The 12759-nt window shown below is 37.0% G+C and overlaps 1 protein-coding gene across 9 annotated transcripts in view; it reads right to left on the bottom strand.

Annotated features, from left to right (window-relative positions):
• Positions 1 to 12759, bottom strand: part of NAV3 (neuron navigator 3) — a 773874-nt gene that overhangs the window by 167134 nt on the left and 593981 nt on the right. The window lies entirely within an intron of this gene.

The raw sequence follows: 12759 nt of genomic DNA, 5'->3' as shown, positions 1-12759 counted from the left end.
AAATTCCAGAAAAAATAGTCAATCAAAAACAAATTCTCATTATTAAAATTTCATCTACTTTATGTTTTATATGTTTATGTGTGTGTATGTGCATTGATATGTATTTGTGTGTGTGATTAACATGTAGAGTAGGTCTAACCAAATGAAAAGCACAAAACAGATGGACTGCATATATTTTGATATTCTCATCTTACTTCATGCATTGTTTCTTCCTCTTATGCACAGGCAAATGTTTGAGAGGCATGATCTTTCTTGATGCAGCTTCAAAATCTACATATATTTGATCCAAATCACCACATCTTAAAAAAATCTACAGCATGAACTACTAAGACACAGATGGAGGCAAAGCAATATAGCATTGTATGCTAGACTGTGTCCTTTGGAGATTTCGCATCTGCTTGGAGTCCCGTTTGTATGACTGGGTTTGGACCACGGCAAGAGGTCACTAAATATTTCTTACTTTTAAAGACATCTATAGAGAATATTTATATGTGAAAGAAAAATTCAGTATTTTTTTTCTGAATCAATTTTTGATTAATATGTTACTTTTATTCTAAATCCCGGTGTTGTTCGAGAGAAAATAAAGTATAATCACTGACACCAAAATATTTTATATTGATCTGACAGATATAGAAACTCTGAGCCCATTAGGGTTTTAAGAAATCATGGAAAACTTTATGCTATATGTATGGATGTATGTGTATATACAGGAATTGATATAGAAAAGAAAGAGCTATGTAAGAATACAAATGGTTTCTGTTGATTTCTGGCAGACTGTCTTTATTTTATTCTAACTTGAAACTAAATATAAAAAGCATGGCAAAATTAAGAAAGAGGATATACTATCCAAGTGACAAGACATACCCTAAAGGCCAGTAAAGACCTCAATGTTGTTAAAATCAACACATTTTAGTCTTCACCTTCCTTGATGTTTTGGCAGCATTTAGGGCGGAAGACCATTATCCTTTTCATGAAATTGTCCTACCCTGGCTTCTATGACAAAAATTTTCCAGTTTGTTCCCCATTCTCTGTGGATGCTACTTTTCCCCTCTTTGTTCTCTTTTACACAATCATTAAATGTTGTGGTTCTGGGTAGTCAAAAGAAGAAGACACAGAGGGCAAAATTGTGGGTTTCTCAAAGCAATATCCTAAGCTTCGTCCAGTTTTTATTGCAGTGTCTTTAGATGATCTGAAACATATTCATTGTATTAATGATTACCTAGCCACACATGAATCCCAAATTCAAACTCTAACCAAGCATTTTCCTTTGAATTCCAGATGTGAATCATAACCATTTAATTGACATCACCACTCAGGTTGTTACAAAGATATCTCAAACCCACCATGTACAGAATTAAACTTGTGATCTTTTCTCAATAAGCCTGTTCCTCGTTTGTGGTGTCCTGGGTGAAACCTTTAGGGAACCTATGAGGCTTTGTGTGGTCTGATCTCCGTCTTCTTCTCCAGGATCATCTTGCACAGGACTCCTCTTATCTCTCTCCCCTGTGGTCACAAGAGTCTTCTACCCATTTCTCAGAGCTCCCTGCCTTAACAGGGCCTTTACACTCCATTATTTTCCTTCCCTCTTCATCCAATTAAGTCTCTCCCTTGAAGTCTCAGTTCAAGTAACTCTTCAAGAACCATCCCTAATTTTCAGGTAAAGTTCCAAATTGTAAGTCCTTATTGCTCTCTGTATATATATCTTGACAGCACTTCATAATCTTATAATGCAAAATCTGTATAATTATTTGATCAATGCTTATCCCCCAAACTAGACTCCATTGTCCAGGTTTAAGGTCACCATTGTACCCCAATGCCTAGCCCTGGTCTCGCAATATGTTGCACTCAGCAAATACCTGATAAATAAAAAATCTTACTATTAGTGATGATAAAATAGCATTATTGGAGTACAGCATATGGAAGCATGGTATAATGGTGCATGCACTGGGTTTCACTGTAAAACTTGGCTCTCTAACTAACTAGTTCTCAACCGATGTGACCTTGCTAAGTTACTTAGCCTCCCTGAACCTCAATTTGCTCATGTATGAAAGCAAAGAAAAATATGTGCCTTGCAAAATAATTGTGAACTCAAGCGTTATTATTACTAAAGGTCTGGAAAGGCATTCTCTTGAGGCATGTAGGATTCTGGTCAACATTAAAATGTGGGGAATATATCTGGCTCTCTTTGTAGCCCATTTCTTTTCTTCTCTGGCTCCCAGGTTCTCCTATAGCCCTGTCTATTGACAGCCCCTCACTACTCACTGCTGAAGCCCATGACAGTTGGTTCTTTTACTTGGGCTCACTTCTTGCTGGCCACTGTACTTCCCTGACCTGCTCCTTAGACAGCTGTCTCTGAATGAAGGGATAAAATCCTCTGAAGTTTTCTAAGGCTTTTTGTTACTTGCTGAAGAAGTTTAACTGGAGATTATGTAGTGAAATTGGAGACCCCAGGGAAAGCTGACTGGCTGCTTGCCAGGAAGCCTCAGAAAGGCAGGGTGCTTTGGTAAACTGGCGGTGAGCCAGGATTGGCCTCTAGTCCTGCAGACTCAGTATTCACAGACCAATCTCTCAGAAGCTGAGTCACATTAAGTAGTTCACCGTGATGGCTGTCTAAAGCCCAATGCCCATTGGTTCTTATTAGAATGAGATCAGCAGCTGTTACAGGAGCCTGAATGCCTGTGGTCATGTTAGTTACAAAGATTCACAGTATCTCCCTCTAGAAAAATCTGAATGGAGCCAAAGCATATTCAGAACATGTTTTGAGAGTAGAAATTTTGCTTTGCTCTGAACAAACAGATCTTAAAAAGTATTGCTCAGGAGCTTATTGTGGCTATCTTCCTCAGTATATGAGACCTGGTACTCAATGCCATCAGCCGTCTCCACACACCCTGTCTGAGACTCTTCTATAAAATGTATGCATGCTTCTGACAGCTCAGTCTTGTCTCAGAAGCCTTTGTTTTATTTTGTTTTTTAATCTGTCAGTGTGTATTTCTGGCTGATTCCCTCTTTATTATCTTTTTACTTTCAGTCACAAGAGGCAATCTTATTTACCTTATTTTCAAGTTCTTTGGTATATTTTCCATGGTATTTCCTACATTAGCAATGATAGGGAAGCTGACTGATCAAGGAAAGGAACATGGAAAGGTTAAATTTTAAATACTTATAAAAAGGACTTAGAAGTCATCTTTGGTTGCATGTACATGCAAATGGGTCCAGATCTCTGTTCTACGTATGTTACGAACCATCCATTTCTCCAGGATTTCCACTCATTATTTGTTAGAGCGGAATCAGATTTAAACTCCAGTCTCCATAGGGGCAATCGCTGCTAACTGGTAAAGATTTAACTTTTAGACAAGTGATCAAAGAAGTTCATTTAAATCTCTGAAGACTCCCAACATGTCTTCTTTTTGTACATGTTTCATTCTAATAAAATAAAAGGTTTCATGAAACAATTTCTGAAGAGTCCAGAATCAATAGTGTTCTCCAATCAAAGGGTACATTTTGACAGTTATAGCGGATACTCAAGTGGCATCATCCACTGTTCCCACAAAAACTGATACTGCATTTTCCTCATACTGATTGGAAAAAGAAAAAGTGTCATGATGTTCCTTTAAAATATTTAGAAGACGTGCCCTGTGCAGACTACTTACTGTGCATTTGCAACATGGTCAACATGTTACAAATACCTACTGAAACTGTAAAATATAGCATTGCAAAAAACACCATTTAATTTATTTAGAGTGCTAATAAGCCAGGCTCTCAGTGTTAGTATCTGTTACCAAGGGTGTAGTGGTGAAAAGTCTAGCCTTCGCCAATGATTGACATAAAAGCTCTTTCCTGTTTATGTGCACTTACTATGTGCCAACTACTAGGCCTGGTATTTTATCTATGGCATATCACTTACATGTCACAAAAATCCTGTTGTTATGGAATGAATGTCTGTTTCCTCCCCCAAATTCTTATGTTGAAAACTAATCTCCAATATGATAGTATTAGGAGGTAGAGACTTTGTAAGCTAATTGGGTCTTGAGGGTGGAGTACTGATGCCTGGGGTTAGTGTTGTTAACAAAAGAGACCTCAGAGAACTCCCTTGCCCCTTCTGCCCTGTGAGGGCAGAGTGAGAAGGTGGTCATCTATGAACCAGGAAGCAGGCTCTCACCAGACATGGAAAAGACCAGCACTTTGATATTAGACTTCCTGGCTTGCACAGCTATGAGAAATAAATATTTGCTGTTTAAGCCGCTTAGTCTATGGTATTTTTGTTATAGCAGCCTGAAGAGATCAAGACACCTATAATGTAGGTGCTATAGATAAATTTAGGCTTCTAGAGGTTTAATAATTTGTCTATATAACAAGCTGGTAGATGATTATTCCATATTTGAACCTGGTTGCCTCTAAATACTGTTCTATTAACCACTACCCTCCACTTTAATGCCATCCAAATGCCCCCGGATACTATTTTAGGCATTTATGGTCTCCTTAGCTGACAGACACCTCAGTCACTAAGTTAATGACACACAATATTTGAATGTGACAGTATCTATTGGCCTACCCAAAATTTTATTCTTTACTCTTTACTACCTTAAATTTTTACTCTTAAGAAAAAAAAAGCTATTATACATAGCACTTAAAGGAATTCAACAGTAAGTCCTAGATACTATCAACCTGCAAATTTCAAATTTCATAAATATGAGCATTTGCTTATTGATTTATATCAAAAATCTATCCTTCTGTGGATTCATCTTAATATGGATATAGTCACAAATATGAACACAAATAGAACTGATCTGAGACAGCAATATTAATTAATGGTCTTATAGTTCCTGATTTATAAACCCAACAAGGGCAAAGAAAAGTAAGTATATTTCCAAAGTCACCAATGGTTTTGCTTTCTTCTTTCCTTCCTGTTGGGAAGGCGGACATATAGGAAGGGAAAATATATACTGTCCTCAATTTATGAAAGGGTTACATTCTGATAAACCCCTTGTACTTTGAAAATATGAAAATATTGTAAGTTGAAAATGAATTTAATACACCTAAGAGACCGAACACCATAGCTTAGCCTAGTCTACCTTAAATGTGCTCAGAACACTTACATTAACTTCTGTTGGGCAAAACCATTTCACCCAAGGCCCGTTTTACAACAAGTGTTGAATATCTCATGTAATTTATTGAATACTGTACTGAAAGTGACAAACAGGATGGTTGTATGGAGACAGAATGGTTGGGAGGGCATCAGTTTTTGACTCTCGTGATCGCTGGCTGACAGAGCTGAGGCTCCTGAGGCTGCCCAGCATCACCAGAGAGAGGATCCTACTGCCTATCACTCGCTTGGGCAAAAACCAAATCCCAACGTATGGTTTCTACTGAGCGCATATTTGCTTTGACACCATTGTAAGTTGAGGACTGTCTGTCTGTGTGTATATATATCATAGTTAACTCACAGATGCCGACAAAAATAATGATATAAGTGTGTATGTAGGAGCACACATACACTGGGAGCAGTGAGATCTTGGTTTCTAAATATCACTCTCTACAAAAAGACATCAGGGCTCCTTAGTAAAAGCTGCAGCCAAGACAGGGAGAGGACAAGATGAGCCCAGAACACTCTGAGCCAAAAAGAAATGAAGTTCTCAAAGAATAATGCAGACAGGAGCTAGCTTGAAGGGGAGCCCAGTAGCGGAATTTGAGAAAACTGAAACATTAAAACAGTCATATCAGTGGATTACAATCCACTGAATACAATCGGAATCCATTAGTCCACACAATTTGAAAAGAGAGGGAAGAGGAAGGAGAAGGAGAAGGAGAAGGGATAGCTCTTTCTTCACAAAGAAAGCCAAGGATAAATGCACAAGGAATGCGCAGGATTAGAAATCATTTGACCTCCATCAAAGTAAAATATTAATTTCTGCAAGAAATCTCAATGGATGCTAAAACTTATGGGTAAAAGTAGATCAAGGAGCAGACTTTTTATAGAGTCTCAAAATATCTTCCCACAAGAATACTTATTAAATACAAATGGGGCAAAGTAATTCTAGAGTGAAAAACCCTGGAAGACATTATCTTAATCGAGGGAGAAAATTTAACACCACCAAAATGGGAAGTAGCAATATTGTTGCTACCTGATGGGGTGCAGTGGAAAGAACACGGCAGCATTTCTGTGACATTCTAGACAAAAAATACAGAATATGCATCTACATGTGAGGAAATATCAGACAAACCCAAATTAAGAAACGTTCTACTAATGCCTATCTTCCACATACCAGGGTCATGAAAGCCAATGAAAGACTAAAGAACTGCTCCAGACTGAGGGATATTAGGAAGACATGACAACTGGACTCAGTAGTCATCCTTAATCAGTCAAAGGGCTCTCTCTGGCACCATCAGTGAAACTTGAATAAAGTCTCTGGGTGCTCTGAGTGAAGTATATATGGGAATTCTTTGTACTATTCTTGCAAATTTTCTGTAAGCTTAAAATTTTTCCAAGAGCAAATAAAATATAGAAAGAAGAAACAGCAGTGGTTCGATTGGGCAATCTGGCAGTAAACCCTGTAAGCCAACTACAGAAGGTATTCGATAAAGCTTCTCTGCTGAGAGAATGCCAGTTCTTAGCACTATCCCACACAACAGGCCCTCTTCTAGTGGTGTGTCTGTATTCCATCTTCAAAATACTGCTGTGTGCGGGAGTTTCAACTGCTACCCGACGCACAGATCTATATCGAACCTAGCAAAGGACCAGCTCGCCAAGGCAAGCATTCAATAAGCTGTAGTTTGTACTGATGACCAATTATGTCCAGTTCACATAAAACCACAATTGCAGCATAATCTGTAATAGTAGCTGCAGGGCTCACAAAAGCTTTTACTGAGTGATGGTTATCTGCTCTACATTTCAATCTTGGTAAATTCACAGCTCCTCCTACTCAATTTACTGGTTCAACAAATTAGACAAACTTAAAACCCTGTGAGTATGCATTTTCAAAATTAGTGTTTTGCATTCTTTATCTTTCAGAATGTAGTATATTCAAGTTCAATTTTCCATGTCACTTTCTAGGCAAATCTGAAATCTCGCAAAAACTGGTTACAACAAAAATTTCTCCTGAGAACCCATGATGCTGTTGTATAAGATATATGAAAGAAAGAAAACTTCTAAATTCAGACTTTCTTGGCCTAATTTTACAAATCAAGTGTGTATACAGGGTCTCCTCTTATATTTAATTCATAGGTTTAAGATGCATGATGATTTTCTTCTCTGTATAACAATGTCTTGCCTTATCTAAGGGTTGGGTTGTATGTGTGTGTGTGTGTGTGTGTGTGTGTGTGTGTGTTACCCACACTCCCGATTCTGCTTCCCTTTGCCTTTAGATGTTTGCTTTATGTCCAATGCACTGTTTTCCTGGCATTTACTACAAGTGGTCAGAAAATAAGGAAAAGAATATGGACCTCATGAATCTGTTTAATAGCTGTTTTGAAATTTTGGGGTGTTTGCTAAGAAGCTTGAGGTTTAGGAAAAATGTACAGGTCTTTCTTTTCTCCTTAACTGACTATCTACTTCACTATTTAACTCCATATATCTTTGCAATCATGAGGAATATTGCTCTAAAGTGATGAATACAAAAGCAATGTAAGAAAAATAACACATGGGAAGAAGGAAACTAAGGTAGCAATTTTTGAATTCCAGGAGAGGAAGATAAGTTTGAAGAAGACAGCATAAAGGGTAGACCAAGAAAGAACACCAAGAAAAAACAGGAACAAATAAAGCTTCCTTTCTGACCATGCTCTTCTTTCTCCTTCCTTTCTTCCTGTAATTGGGACCTCTAATTCAAGTCTGAACAAAGCTATCTCTGAAAGGAAGTTTCTCCCTAGCCATTGAACATGGTATAAACTATGCTGTCCTCTTCCATTAACAATCCATTTTACACACTGAAAACACAGTACTTTTCCTGACTATGCTACACACACACACACACACAGACACACACACACACACAGAGTCCAAGTGCCTGATATTCAAGAATTTCTATTACCATTAGGCTCCAATCAACCTTCATTTTCCAGGAAATCCATTCTACTCACTGACTACCCTACATATCTGGTGTTTATCCTGTTTGTATGGTTCCTTCAGTCTTACAATTCCTTTCCTGTCCTCCTTATTTCTGCATGCCTAAGTCCCACTTATCTTTCAGAACCCAGCTCAAGTACCACTATGTCTGATTCCAACAGCAAGCAGTAATTTTCCATGTTTTAAAGTCTTAATGTACCAAATCTGGTTCACTGCTAGAGAGCTTTACACTTCCCGCTTCATTCTGTAGTGATCTTTGAGTCAGTCTCTTGCCTACTATATTATGGACGATGAAAGGAAAATGACATATGGGATGTGTGCTGTTTCACTCTATCCTTGATGTGTTATGCATGCAGTAGGCAGTCATTAAAGAAAGGAAAAAAAATAAGTGAATGAATGTTTTGAAGACATTTCATTCTTTAAATATTTTAAAGCTGTTTATATTTCAATTAAGCATCTCATTTATAGGAAGAGATTCAGAATTTTCCCTATTCCATTGTACATTTTTGCTAATTTTCCTATTCTTCTATAGCAGGTGAGTCTAACCCATGTTCATGGTGTTACATTCAACAATTTTATTTGGTGCCTACTGTGGGTAGGGTCTATTATGGGCCTAATGCTACCAAATAAAAAAGACAAGTCTTGCTCTCAATGAGCTTACGTTATAGCTGAAAGTGACTGAAATCACATTTATTAATATGTTATCAAAATAATAGCAGATAATGAGAAACTCTATGAATAAAATACAAGAGGGTGATGTATAATTCCGGCGAGAGGCATACTTAATGTTTCTTTGGACTAGATGGCTGGAGAGAGCTTCTGGGAAGAAGTAGCATGTCAGCAGAGAGCTGATGAGAAGAAGTACCCTGCTTTGCTCTGGAAGAGAGTCGTTATAGGTAAAGAGATCATCTTTGAGGATGGCCCCTAAGCAGGATAGGTTAGTTTGTTGAGACACAGAATGAAGGCAGGGGTTCAGCGCACTATAGGGAGAATGGTATGAGTGTGGCTTGTGGGTTAGACAGAGGGCCAGGTTAGGTGGGCAAGGTGTTTGGGTTTCATTTTTTTTTCCTATTTTTTTTATTATGTTATGTTAATCACCATACATTACATCATTAGTTTTTGATGTAGTGTTCCATGATTCATTGTTTGTGTATAACACCCAGTGCTCCATTCAATTCGTGCCCTCTTTAATACCCATCACTAGGCTAATCCAACCCCCCACCCCCTCCCCTCTAGAACCCTCAGTTTGTTTCTCAGAGTCCATAGTCTCTCATGGTTCATCTCCCCAATTTCCTCCCCTTCATTTTTCCCTTCCTACTATCTTCTTCTTTTTTTTTTTTTTTAACATATAATGTATTATTTGTTTCAGAGGTACAGGTCTGTGATTCAACGGTCTTACACAATTCACAGCTCTGGGTTTCATTTTTTTTTTAAGTGTAATGGATATTCAATAGACTGTCTCATGAATTGGAATGACATATATGAATTATACTTTTAGAAGGTTAGAGTTCCTGTTGTGTGAAGGATGTTACTGGAAAAGGGCAAAAGTGGAAGCTGGAAGACTCGTTGGAAACTAGGTAAGAATTGGTGGTGACATGACTTGGACCATGACAGGGAGGGTGGAAATGGAGAGAAATGCCCAATTGAGGGTATGTTTGGGAGAAAGAGCCAATAGGACTAGCTGAAAAAAAAGATGTATGGGGACAGAGTGACTGAAATGAAGAACAAAATATGGATTCTTTCCAAATTTTCTTCCTTAATCTCCCACACAAATAATCATGCATCTGTAGTAGTTTTAGTACCTAGCTGTTGCCCAGCCCTTTATAATTTGCTTACTACTTGTTCCATAAGGCTTAGATTGTAAAATTATAGAATGTCAAATTTGGATGATGCCACAACATTGACAAATTCTGACTCATGCTGTAAATCTCGTCTCTTGTCTTATCTCCTCTGGATACATTCCCTGACTCCATCCTCATGTAAGACTTAGGAAGACTCTTCTATACTATTTCTTACATATGCTTCAATAACAGCACTGAATTTTTATTTTTATTATATTTTATCATTATCTCCCATAGACTGAGCTCCCTGAAGGCAGAGGCTTTTTAAAAAAAAAATCTCTAGAGGGGAGGGGGCTGGGGAGATGGGTTAACCTGTTGATGGGTATTAAAGAGGGCACATACTGCATGGAGCACTGGGTGTTATACGCAAACAATGAATCATGGAACACTACATCAAAAACGAATGATGTAATGTGTGGTGATTAACATAATAAAAATGGGGGAAAATAAATAAAAAATAAAAAAAATCTTTGTAACTCTTATTACATAGTATTTGCAGAATGAGTGATGAGCACATAAATGAAAAAGTATTTGGTGCTTTCCCTTTACCTAATCTATGGCAACTTGTCATTCTATCACTTTTTAATTATCTCTGGTAGTCACCTTAATACTTAACAAAGGCAGCCTATTCCATTCAAATAGGTTTAAATATTGGGAACTTTTGATATTAAGTTATAATACTCTTTCTTAAAATTTTCACCTTTGATTTCAGTTATCTCCACTCGTTAAATGGATAAGGATATACTAAGTTTAAAACGACCTTTATCACATTGTAATGATAAATGAGTTACAAAAGCTTAATATGGAACATCCTTGCATTGTATAGGAAGTAGGACTAATATGAAATCCATCAACTTCCAGAACTCAACGTTATATTTATAGAACTCTGACATTCAATTTGTAAGAAAGAGTATTATGAAGCATATATTAGAGTCCCAGGAAGGAATAACTAATAACCTAGACTGACCTGGAAGTGGGCTGAGAAAAGGGGAAAAATATTACCATCAGCTGTCAATCTTCCCATTTTATAGAATTTATTTAATTATCTTTAAGTATCAAAAATATGTATGTTTAAACATATACATACATATATATGTATTTTAAATTTATACTACTTAAAAGCAATTAAGCATTTCCCATCATAAATGAGTTCTGATTGAGAATTTTACAATCTACTCTTCACATCTTTCCAGTCAGAATCTTTCTAGTAACAATACTTCTTCTTTCTGTACATGCAGAAAGAACTGATGAGCAAAGAAGGGCATACTATACGCCCAGCATATTTGGGTTCAAAGGCAAAGCCCTATTAGTCCTGCGACTTTAAGAGATGATTCCTATTCTGATTGGAAATCTCCATTCTTCATCTCTGTAAAATGGAGATAACATTCTTTTCTCATGAGTTTATGATAAAGTTTAAATGAGAGAATTAACATAAATCTTGTAACATACAGACTTGCACTAACTACTCAACAACATTATAAAGTAGTTAATTATTACTATTATCAAATAATTAGCGACCCCAGGAAAGTCTGTCAGGCATTGTGAAGGAAGAATTCTTAAATGGGGTTGGAGCCGGCAGAGTCAAAAGTACATCAGAGGTCACATAATCCAAACGACTTGACTCTGTGATATAAGTATCTTTGACTGACACTTAAAAAGCTTAAATATTGACTACTCTACCTTGAGGAGATTTACATTATCTTTTATAAAATTATTCTTAATCTATAAAAGACTCCTAACAACTACTGCCTCCTATATAGACTAGGATGTGAAATTTTCTTATTAGATGGTTTATTTCCAACTACCTTGTATTATTCATAATGATACAACTAATTGCTGACAAAATAAGTCATTTACTCTGAACCTGGCTCCGTGCTAAAGTTTTTACATGGGGTTGCCTTATTTAATCTTTAAAACACCTAAATAAAGTGGATATTCTTACCCACCACCCTTTTTGGGGTTATAAGCTGAAATTTGGGGAAGACTGTTCACCATGTGGCAGGTACTGTTCCAAGCCCTGTATAAATATTAACTCACTTAATCTTCAAAATAGCCTTATGAGGCAACTTCTATTATCATCCCCATTTTACAGATTAGGAAATCAAGGCTCAGAGTCTTTAAATATTTTACCCAAAGTCACATGGCTAATAAATGACATTATCAAGATTACGACCCAGGCAAACTGGCTCTTGGGGTCATCTTCCCAGCAACGCAAGATGTTGTTTCTCAACAACGGCAGAACCAACAGCCTTCACAGCCCATACTCTCAGCTACTTGGCTATATTATCTCAGTTTTATAATCTTCATTTTAAAAAAGGCAAACAGAAACTCAGAGGTTGGACAATTTGGCAAGGACACACAGCTGATCCATGCTTGAACCTGTAAGCTGTGCTCCTTCCTCTTTTTAATAGTAAGAATTCGATCTTTCAAATGGAAACCACTAAATTTGTATCCACTGGATATTTTATAACAAACAAACAAACAAACAAACAAGTCTGTTGTTCCTTCCTGGAAGATGCTGGCCAACGTGGTAGGTACAGTCTTTCTGCTTAGATTTGCACTTTCCTGTGAAATTCATTTGTGGTGATTTGAAATGACTGATGCTTCTACAGAATATATTTCAGATGCACGAGTGGGCTGAGTATGGCTTATTTAAAACTTTTATGATTTTTTTTCTTACATATTTGGAATGTGGATTATGATTTCGACATCTTAAATTTTCATTTGTCAGATAGGGACTCTGGAGTTAGAAAGAGCTGACTCCCATCTGATCCAAAGACAAAGGTTTTAAATGAATTGCTGCTACTAAAGGCAGAAAAGCAGACAAAAAAAGAGCTGAAATGCAGTAATTAGAATCTT

The sequence above is a fragment of the Leptonychotes weddellii genome, chromosome 5, assembly GCF_054177405.1.
Source record: "Leptonychotes weddellii isolate Sample4059 chromosome 5, ASM5417740v2, whole genome shotgun sequence".
Lineage (NCBI taxonomy): Eukaryota > Metazoa > Chordata > Mammalia > Carnivora > Phocidae > Leptonychotes > Leptonychotes weddellii.
This window is presented reverse-complemented; position numbering and strand designations above follow the sequence as displayed.